We start from the raw sequence: 11,003 nt of genomic DNA, 5'->3' as shown, positions 1-11,003 counted from the left end.
GCCCGTGTGCCAGAGATGGCATCATCGAGGAAGATCAGTTCTCAGCAGTGGAGACGGGAGAGGAGAGGGGAGCAGGACTTTTTGTCTCTTGGGATTGCTACCTCATCCTGAGGGGGGAGGAAAATGGTGCAAATGCAGAAGACAGGCTTGCCTAGTAGTCCTTTGAGAACAGTCCAGAAAATTCCCATGGGAGTGTAGGTGTCACGTCGGAGCGGAGTTAGGTGGGGCTGAGTGTTGGGATTGAGGCCTCAGCCTTGGAATCTTCTGCACGAGAGGAAATGCATGACTAAGTGTGGAGGAAGGAAGGAAACTCTGAAAGAGGAGGCAGGGTCCGAGATGGGGGCTCTCCACTCAGGGGATCCTGAGTCCTCAGAATCGTATGCAATATTTTGCGTGTGTGTGATCCGGATGTCAGCTAAGACACCCGATCCTTTGAGCTCTAATAAAATCAGTGCCTACTCCATCCCGCATGCACCCCTCCCAGCCCCTCCAAGGATTCTGGCATCTCGATAATGAATTTCCTGTTTATCACTGGCTCTATGGTCTTCCAAATTAGTTGTCTGTGGAGCATCTCACCACCTTGCAGGTACTGCCCTTGTTCTACTCTGGATTGACCTGGACATGGAAATCAGCCCCTCTCTGTGCCTTCAATACACACACAAAATCACTCATACACAAGTATATTGCAGACTGGCCTAAAGACTCAAGGGCCAGTCAGGTAGAGAGCAGACATTCGTTTTGTTTCAATACTATTTGTGCGTGTGTTGTGTCTTTGTTTTTTATCTGCCCAGCGTCTCTTTCACCATCGGGTGAAAACAGAGGACTCTTTTCCCCAGTTCCATGATGCTGAAAGTGTTGCCATATACAGTATCCAGGCTCACCTGCCACCGGGCTAAGCACCTGACCCGGGCCTGGTCCAATCCGACTAAGGTACCCCATGCCCCAGAGACTGGGGATGACTGAGCTGCTTCAAGGTAGGCCTGGGGCTGCTGGGGCTGCTGGGGCCACATCTCCCCAACTGTGTGGAATAGGCCTCTCTGCAGGAAAGAGAATGAAGACCAAAAGATGCCAAGCCAAGAGAGACAGGGGGACAAGAAGGGAGTGTCCTTTGAGTCCCTGGATTCTCTTGAGCTACACAATGTGAACAGCGCCCCCTTGAGCTGTACATCTCAGTGGGACCATGGCTCGATCATCAACTTCCCAGCTAGGTGGGTCGACACATTTCATTTTTCCTGGGTTTTTTCTTAAGAAATTTGAATTGCGGTTTAATCACTTGCTACCAGAAGTCTGTACACAGCAAGGGTTTCCATCTACTTTACCTTGCTGGTCCTCAAAGTTTGCCCAAGTCTGCAACACATTTTTTGGTATAGAAGTCGTGGAGAGGGGCTGATTTCCAGTCTGGCTCAACCCAGAGCAAAAGGAAGGCAGTACCTGCAGGGCGGCGAGACTCTGCAAACAGAACTATTTTCTTTTACAGCGCGGTTAGTCATCACTTTGTTAAGCTCGGGCCTTTCATGCCCTGCTCTGGGGCCTGAGGTCCCATCAAGTCATTTTTGCAAAGGAAAACATTTTCTTTCCCAAAAGGATCTGAAGGCTAAAACAGTTATATTTTCATAGTGTGTGTATTTTTTTCTATGTGAATTTTTCTGGAGAGAAGATGGGTCATCTTCATCCAATTCAAAGAGTTCCGTGACTCAGAAAACAAAATACAGAAAGTCCCCTACATACAAACGAGTTCCGTTCCGAGAGCGCGTTCATAATTCCACTTTGTTCGTAAGTCCAACAAAGTCAGCCTAGGTACCCAACTAACACAATCACTGTATAGTACCGTACCGTAATAGGTTGATAATACTTTTCACACAAATAATACATAAAAAACAAACAAACACAAAAAATAAAGAAAACATTTTTAATACAGTACCTTGAAAAGTACAGTAGTACAGTACAACAGCTGGTGCTTCTTAGCAGTACCAGCTACATCACCGCTGCTTTTATGCTTGCTTCTGGACATCCTGGGCTTGAAATAAAGAAACTGTACTACTGTACTCTATATCAGGGGTCCCCAACCCCCGGGCCACAGACCGGTACTGGTCCACGGCCTGTTAGGAACCGGGCTGCACAGCAGGAGGTGAGCGGCAGGTGAGCGAGCAAAGCTTCATCTGCCGCTCCCCATCGCTCGCGTTACCGCCTGAACCATCCTCCACCCCACCCACCCCCCGCCCCAGGTCTGTGCAAAAACTGTCTTCCATGAAACCGGTCCCTGGTGCGGGAAAGGTTGGGGACTGCTGCTCTATACAATACTGTAAGTAAAGTACACAAAAGCACAACCACTGCAGAGGATGCGTGCACGTGACAACGTACGCCAGACGCGGAAACTAATTTACGTGATTGGACATGTGAACTCACGTTTGCATCTTTGAAAGTTCACAGTTTGGAGGTTCATATGTAGGGGACTTACTGTAGAAGAAAGGAAGGTGATGGGGGGGAGGGCAAGGGGTCCTCATACACTAGAGCAGGACGGAGGACCTCGCTGCCAGAAGGAAGGCAGAGTCAGACACTACAGGGCAGATCGCACACTGTTCCAACCAGAGGAGTCCTGAGCAGTTTTCAAACATTTTCAGCCTCAGGACCCTTTGTTTCAAACAAAATCTTACCAGAAAACCCAATCTGTAAAAGAGACAAAAGGAGTCAGGGAAGGTGGTAAGGGGGAGAGGAAGCCTTGAGCACCAAAGCCCCCAGAGAGGCCCTGAGGAAGGTTCTGTGAAATCTTTAAGTCTCCTCAGTGGGCACTTTGCAAAAATCCCTGGATCTAATCGACTCATTTTACAGATGGGGAAACAGGCCCACCAAAAAGAGAGTTGCTTGAGTGGTCCAGCTCATTGTAACATCATCGAAACTAGAAAAGAAGACTCCCAGCCTCCAGTGGTCAGGTCTGTGCTCTTCTTTTTTTTTTTTTTTTGCGGTACGCGGGCCTCTCACCGCTGTGGCCCCTCCCGTTGCGGAGCACAGGCTCTGGACGCGCAGGCCCAGGGGCCATAGCTCACGGGCCCAGCCGCTCCGCGGCATGTGGGATCCTCCCGGACCGGGGCACGAACCTGTGTCCCCTGCATCGGCAGGCGGACTCTCAACCACTGCGCCACCAGGGAAGCCTATGCTCTTCTTGCTGCCTGGGAAAATGTGAAAAATGCACTTTCTGCCCCCGAAGCTCAGGGTGCTCTGTCTCTTCCAAAGCCCACACACGGGGCCTGCCTCCAGTCCTATAAAACGCCCCCACTCCAGCCCCGTGGCCCTCCCGGCCTTTCTGGGCAGGACACTGGAGAGAGCTGTGGAGGAGGGGCCAGAGACGCCTCCTCACTCAGCTGGCAACAGGAGGGTCCAGGCTGAGTGTCAGCTATCACGGCCCCCTGAGGAGGAGCCCGTGTGAACCCGGGGCCTCAGGGAGCAAGATCTGCTTGGGGCAGAGTCCCAAGACATCTCACTTTACAAGGATGGAATTTCATGACTTGTGTACTTTAATTAAAGTTTTATTTTTATGGAATTTTAGCTAAAGTTCCCCCACTCCTGCAGCTCGCTCATTGTTATTAAAAACCATGACAAGAGGAGGGAAAAACAAAAAACAAAAAACAAAAAACACTGTCCGAGCGGTGCAAATGAAGCCACCTTTTAGAAAAGATCTAACAGCACTGTATACCTCAAACCCACTCCCAACCTTCCGATGCTGATTCCGCCCCCATAACTTCACAGATCAGACTTTAAGTCTGTGGCTTATTGCCTTCTGAGCCTCCTGGAGCTTATAGGATTATTCTGGATTTAATCCTTTAATAATTTTTCCTCCCTCCTGTCTAAGGGCCTGGTTTTCCAGCTGAAATCGGCAGGGGTGAAACAGCTTGTTCCCAGCCCTGATGGATTCCCCTCTGAGACTGCTCTCCTCTGTTACTGTTAGAAAATTACGGAGGGGAGCAGGGACTTACAAAGAAAAAGTTTAAGGTCTCTGTTCTGAAGCTCTGGTGGAGAAGAAGAGGCAGCCATGCTAAGGCCTGTGCCTGAAGCCTGCAAGACATTATCCTCTTTATTCCTTACCACAGCCTGGCAAGGGAGGGTTATACTCCCCATTTTACAGAAGAAGAAACTGAGGCTCAATGACAAAAATAACTTGCTCAAGTTGACCCAGGTGGGAAGAAGCAGAACCGGGCTTTGAACTCTCTGCAGCTGGACTTGGGAATCTCTGGGCACTACCCCCCTCCACACCAACCTGTTGTCCCATTCAGCTGAGTGTGTGGCTAGACAGGGACCACCCTGGAATGGGGAGCTGGGGGGAGAAGACCCCTTGCTCAGCCAAGAAGCCCTGGCGCTTAAAGAGTCAGTGATGCGGCTTCCCTGGTGGCGCAGTGGTTGAGAGTCTGCCTGCCGATGCAGGGGACGCGGGTTCGTGCCCCGGTCCGCGAAGATCCCACAGGCCGCGGAGCGGCTGGGCCCACGAGCCATGGCCGCTGAGCCTGCGCATCCGGAGCCTGTGCTCCACAACGGGAGAGGCCCGCGTACCGCAAAAAAAAAAAAAAAAAGAGTCAGTGATGCCCCAAGCTGATCCCTCTCACCAACACGTTCCCCGAGATGAGCAGGTACAACCCCGTTCAAAGGGCCCCGACTGAGCAACCCACTGTAAACCAGGAAGGGTGCTAGAGGTGGGAGAACAGAGGAGGAGGAACAAATACCCCATCTGGGGCGGAAACCAAACCCATTCGAACAAATATAACAGACCGTGATGTTGCTACCGGGTGGGACCCCAGGGGAGCCAATGAGGCTCTGACCTGCACGGAGCGGAGGTGGCACATCTGGACTCAGCCTAGAATGGATGTGTTGGATTTCGACCAGCAAAGAAGGAACGAGGGGATTGTTGAGCAGGGGCGACAGCATGAGCAAAGGTGTGAGCTGTGGAAGAAACGGTACATTGAAGAAACCATAGGAAACACAGTTCAAAGTGTGGAAGGGGAAGGGGCAGCTGCAAAGATGATTAAGGCATAGGATGTGTCCTCATAGTTTGGGGCAGGGGCTGAGATCTCACCTGGCCATGTGGCTGGAGCATGAGGTGGCAGGAGCTGACATTCAGATGGTGCTCAAGAAAAGGGACAGGGTCCCCATGTCCTTTCATCATCTGGGTGTTCCCGAGTCTCAAAGGGAGAAAAGCAACTTGAAACCCTGACTCCCATTCCTCCTCTGGCATCTCTGCCCAGCAGCTGAATCAGTGACCCTCCTATTTCAGGCTTTCTGGGAGACCTGCAGAAAGTGGGGCTGACCCCCACTCATGCTCCAGAGATCCCCCACGAACCAGTCCTCTTGCCCGGGCGCCCCCCTCTGCGCAACAGCAGCCAGGTCCTTAAAGGGCAGGCTCCTCCCCTCCACTGAGCTCTGTGACCAAGTCGGTTCTGTGTCCACAATTCAATCAACAAACCTCCAGTGGGCAACTTCACTGTGTATTGGGCTACAGAGCTGAAAAAGACTGTCCCAGCCCTCCCAGTAGATGAAAACTACAAACAGGTCATAGGAACACAGCAGAGTAAGTTCTATCACTGGAGGTGCTCACGTGGGGCTAGAGCAGCATCAATATCTCCTGCGATCTTGTTAGAAATACAAATTCACAGGTCTTTCTCCAGACCTGTTGATTCAGAAACTGGGGATGGGCCTAGCAATCTGTATTTTAACAAACCCTCCAGGTGACTCTGATGCAGGCTCATGTTTGAGAATCTGTGAGCTATAGGAATACGGAGGAGAGAGTGGTACTTAACTCTGAATGGAGTGATGGGGAAGGCTTCCTGGAGGAAGAAACTCTTTCAAGAAATCTTCAAGAACAAGGAGCCATATGAAGGGGCAAAAACATGCCCCGCGTGGATGAAGCTGTTTGAGCAAAAGTACAGAGGGTGAGGGGCTCTGGGTGTTTTCAGAGAACTGCAGGGACAGTGGGTTATCAATGGCGTGGTTGTGATGAAGCTGGAGGGACTAGGAAAAGAAAGAAAAAAAGATTTCAGAGTTTCTGAGAAAAGGATGGTGAGAAAGAGAGTTCGGGTGCACAGGTGGACCCCCTGCAGTAAACAGCCCAGCCTGAGCCATGCAGGACAGATCCCCCAGGGACTTGGAAGCCCCCCCCCACCTCGCCCCAAAACTCCTCCGGTTAACCAAAGCAGCATGACCTCATGTGTTATGGCTGCAAAGGCGCAGGAGAGGCCAGATCCGGTGTTTGTATTGAAATTAATTGGGGACTCCGTGTATGATGGAGGCTCTGAGGAATGTACAGCACGCCCCCTCGCAAGTGACCCCACGAACAATGGTGTCGCTTACAACCACCGCGGCCCCCAGCAGTTCACATCTGCACGTCCACAGCCCTTCTCGATGAAATCATAATCACAGACAGATATGAATATTTAAAATCCAAAGCAGATACCTACAGGGATTTGGGATGCGGAGGACTCAGGACAGCACCCCCAGAGCTATTTTCAGCCTAGGAAACGGAACCCCCATTTTATCAGGGTAGCGGCTTGTCAATCAGGAAAATCCCATCACTCGCCCCCAGCCCTGATTTATGGTGATTCAGAGGGGAGATGCTGCCAGGAGCAGGGCTGGGGCCAGGAAAATTTCATCTGTCTGGAATCCGACAGGAAAAAAGAGGCCTGGAAATTTCAGAGGAAGCTGGGATCCGTGCCGGCACAGCACCTCTGTTTGTGTTCGCTCAGCTGGTTCCTGTTAGCGAGTTAAGGGTCCGCTGAGGAAAAGCGTCAGGCCAGGTTTTTCCATCACTCCAGAACCTTGAGCTGGATCCCCAGGCAGCGTTGCTCCCGTGACCTCTGACCCCAAACAACAGGAGCCTTCACCAGGTTTCCCCTGGGCCCCCAGCCCTGGGCCGCATCTTAAATCAACATTTTGTTTTCTTCTCTTTTCTCTCACCAAAAAAAAAAAAAAGTAACTAAGCGATTTTATCTCTTTTGTTGTTTGTTTAATCAGACTTCAACACATTCAAGAAGCAGGGTTCAATACGACCCCTAATTAATTCAATTTAGTTTTCATTTCCTCCCCTGGAATGGCCCAGCTCTCCTGAAGTGTCTTCTCATTTGACCTCCCTACTGCTGGGGCACCAGGAACCCCTGACTTCCAAATCTGATGCTGTGAGCTCTAGGATGAAGCCAGGGCTGAGGGCTCTGCTCAAAATCTTGCTGCGAGCGTAGCAAATCCTAGAGGGGCAAACAAGACTATGTCCTCTCCATTCACGCATTCGTTCATTCACTCAGAGCCTATTTTCTGCCAGGCCTTGTACTGCGGGTGTGGGGCTGGGGCGCTGCAGGAGGGGAGGGGATACAAAATGGTCATGACCTGACCTCCAAGAGCTCACAGTTTGGTGGGGGTGGGTGGGGGAGGGGTGTGGGCACAGCCCTGTGAATAAATAACCACATTGCAGAGGAATGAATGGGATAACTGAGGTAAACAGAGGAGAATCACAGAGCACAATAGGAGAAGACCCTTGGGCTGGTTCAGGGGACAAGGCATCCAAGGGGAAGGAACCATATGTGCAAAGACAGAGGAGCAAGAAAGAAGGAAAGACACATACAGCAACATCCCGAGGAGTCTGGTGAGCCTGGAACATAGATGGGATTCAAGGGCTGGGCTGGCCCAGGAGCAGGGTTTGTTTAGGGTGTTGGGACTTATGCCCAGGGCACTGGAGAGTTTATCCGGGGAACACTGAGGTCAGATGTGCACCTTGTCCGGGTGACCCTGGTGGTGCTGTGGAAGCTAGGGTGCAAAGTGGTGAGGTTAGAGGAGAGGGACCAGTCAGAAGAGAGGACAGGGGCGGATCAGGCAGGGCAAAGGGGCTGGAGGGCAGGGTTTAAAAGGCATTTAGAATCTCAGTTCTGTTACCCCCAGTGGCTGGCAGATAGGAGCTGTTCGATAATCAAATGTCAGTGGGCCAGGGGAGACCTAACTTCCTAAGGAATCCAAAGAAAAACCTCATGCCACAATCCCCAAAGGACAGAAGGTGTCCAGGCCCTCAGCTCCTTCATACAGGCTGGCTGGGGCTGTGGTCAGCCAGGGACCCAGGGGAAGTGAGCCCTGGGGGCCTGACAGTGACCTACAGCTGCCCATCTTGGGACCCAGCGTCTTCAGGACACTGGGGGAAACTCTGGAAGATCAGTGAGGCACTTCCTGGGGCACAGAAGGTAAGGGGGGTGCCCCAAACCTCAGAAATCAAGATAGATAATATTTGAATGCAGTACTTTAATCAAAATTAATGCAAAAATTCATGATGAACAAAATACAAATTTTTCGAATAAAGACAAGATCCAAACTTGTTCTCAGTCCCCCACCTCATCCTCCTTAGCCCAGCCCTGTTTCCAATAAAACTTTATTTTAAAAAGCAGGCAGGCATCATCAAAAAATCCACAAACAAGGCTTCCCTGGTGGTGCAGTGGTTGGGAGTCCGCCTGCCGATGCAGGGGACACGGGTTCGTGCTCCGGTCCGGGAAGATCCCACATGCCGCAGAGCGGCTGGGCCCGTGAGCCATGGCCGCTGAGCCTGCGCATCCGGAGGCTGTGCTCCGCAACGGGAGAGGCCACAGCAGTGAGAGGCCTGCATACCACAAAAAAAAAAAAAAAAATAGTCATGTACCACAATGTTCATTGCAGCTCTATTTATAATAGCCAGGTCATGGAAGCAACCTAAGTGTCCATCGACAGATGAATGGATAAAGAAGATGTGACACATATGTACAATGGAATATTACTCAGCCATAAAAAGACACGAAATTGAGTTATTTGTAGTGAGGTGGATGGACCTAGAGTCTGTCATACAGAGTGAAGTAAGTCAGAAAGAGAAAAACAAATACCGTATGCTAACACATATATATGGAATCTAAAAAAAAAAAAAATGGTTCTGAAGAACCTAGGGGCAGGACAGGAATAAAGACGGAGACATAGAGAATGGACTTGAGGACACAGGGAGGGGGAAGGGTAAGCTGGGACGAAGTGAGAGAGTGGCATGGACATATATACACTACCAAATGTAAAATAGATAGCTAGTGGGAAGCAGCTGCATAGCACAGGGAGATCAGCTCAGTGCTTTGTGACCCCCTAGAGGGGTGGGACAAGGAGGATGGGAGGGAGACGCAAGAGGGAGGGGATATGGGAATATATGTATATGTATAGCTGATTCACTTTGCTATAAAGCAGAAACTAATACACCACCGTAAAGCAATTATACTCCAATAAAGATGTTTAAAAAAAAAAAAAAAAAGCAGGCAAGGACTTAAGGACTTCCCTGGTGGTCCAGTGGGTAAGACTCCACTCTCCCAGTGCAGCGGGCCAGGGTTCGATCCCTGGTTGGAAAACTAGATCCCGCATGTCACAACTAAAACCCAGAGCAGCCAAAAATAATAGATAAATAATTTTTTTAAGCCTTTACCAAAATCATAAGTGAAAAAAAAACAACTTATGTTTAAAAACTTAATAAATAAAATAAAATAAAAAGCAGGCAGCCAGCCCATGGGCTGTAGTTTACTGATTTTTTTTTGAATATTGTGTTAAATTTCATTTCTCTTGATTACTGGGTTTTTTGGGCCTATAGCAAGTGCCTACTCCCCTCATCCTAGACCTGGGCCTGTCACAGAGGGTCCCTTTCTGGACTACAAAACCGAGGGAGAAGAGGTCAGGCCTGCAGAGATCAACATACCCATGTGAATCTGGCTTGAGATCACTCTCATACCACATGTGCTGAGAGCTCCATGCTGGTCAGCAACTCAGAACCAAGGGACTCCACAGATCCTGGTTCCCTGTCTCTTGGAAAATCTGATGCTACCGTATACCTGGGAAGAGTTTAGCAAGCTTTTTTTTTTTTTTAATCTATTTTTTGGGGTGGGACCAAAGTGAGGCAGCAGGGCAGAGGCTGGCACCTCCCACAGAAATCGTGCCATATACTGGCCTCACCGTGCCTCTCATCGTGATGAGCGTGTTCTGGGGCTTCGTCGGCTTCCTGATGCCCTGGTTCATCCCAAAGGGTCCCAACCGGGGAGTTAGCATCACCATGTTGGTGACCTGTTCCGTTTGCTGCTATCTCGTTTGGCTGATTGCAATTCTGGCCCCACTCAACCATCTCTTTGGACCACAGCTGAAAAATGAAACCATCTGGTACCTCAAGCATCATTGGCCTTGAGGAAGAAGACCTGCTCGCCAGTGCTCAGTCGCTGAGGTCACGAAGAGAACTCCTCTGGATGCAGAATCACCTCCATACGCAGACCACCTTCCTTGACTTGCCCACTTCGGCCGTCAGCTGCCTTAAACGTTCCCACCACATTTGAATATCTTATTCTACAAGGCAGTGTTTTTTCCTATCACATTTTTCACGCTGTGATGAATGATGTGTCTATTGAATCTAAACTGTGCTGCCTCTATAAAATGTTTATGTACTCTTCCAAGCTAGAAAGTGCTGTTCTTCTGAGAAATAACGTTACTCTCTCCTTGGAAAGTGTGGCTGTGAAGATGGTTCCTGCCTGCTCACAACAGGAGAATCAGAGAAGTGTTTAAAAACTGTTACATGACAATAAGACTCCAGTGGGGCCGTCAGTAAGAGAACATGCTCAGAGGGAAAATCTGTCCCACCAGAATTATACCAAAGTATATTTTCAGGATGAATATCTTATTTCTGCCCTCTTTTGGAATGAATTCTTTTTCTGCTTTCTATGGAAAAAAATCTATTTTTTATTGAAGTATAGTTGAATTACAATGTTGTGTTAATTACAGCTGTGCAGCAAAGTGACCCAGTTATACACATATATATATATATATATATATTCTTTATCATATTCTTTTCCATTATGGTTTATCACAGGATTGTGATATATTGAATATAGTTCCCTGTGCTTTCCAGTAGGACCTTGTTGTTTATCCATGCTATATACACCAGTTTGCATCGATCCTTGGCCTCAAGATCCAGTAGACTCAGACAGACATAGAAAAATAAATGCAGA

At 49.4% G+C, this 11,003-nt stretch overlaps 1 pseudogene; it reads left to right on the top strand.

Moving 5' to 3' along the window:
• Positions 1-955: 955 nt before the first annotated feature.
• On the top strand, positions 956-10,208 carry LOC113615913 (V-type proton ATPase subunit e 1 pseudogene; annotated as a pseudogene).
• The last annotated feature ends 795 nt before the right edge of the window (positions 10,209-11,003 follow it).

Source organism: Aethalodelphis obliquidens, unplaced genomic scaffold, assembly GCF_003676395.1.
Source record: "Aethalodelphis obliquidens isolate GAN/ISIS:26980383/991018 unplaced genomic scaffold, ASM367639v1 scaffold126, whole genome shotgun sequence".
Classification (NCBI taxonomy): Eukaryota; Metazoa; Chordata; class Mammalia; order Artiodactyla; family Delphinidae; genus Aethalodelphis; species Aethalodelphis obliquidens.
Note: the sequence above shows the minus strand (reverse complement) of the source record. Positions and strands in the feature narration are given on the sequence as shown.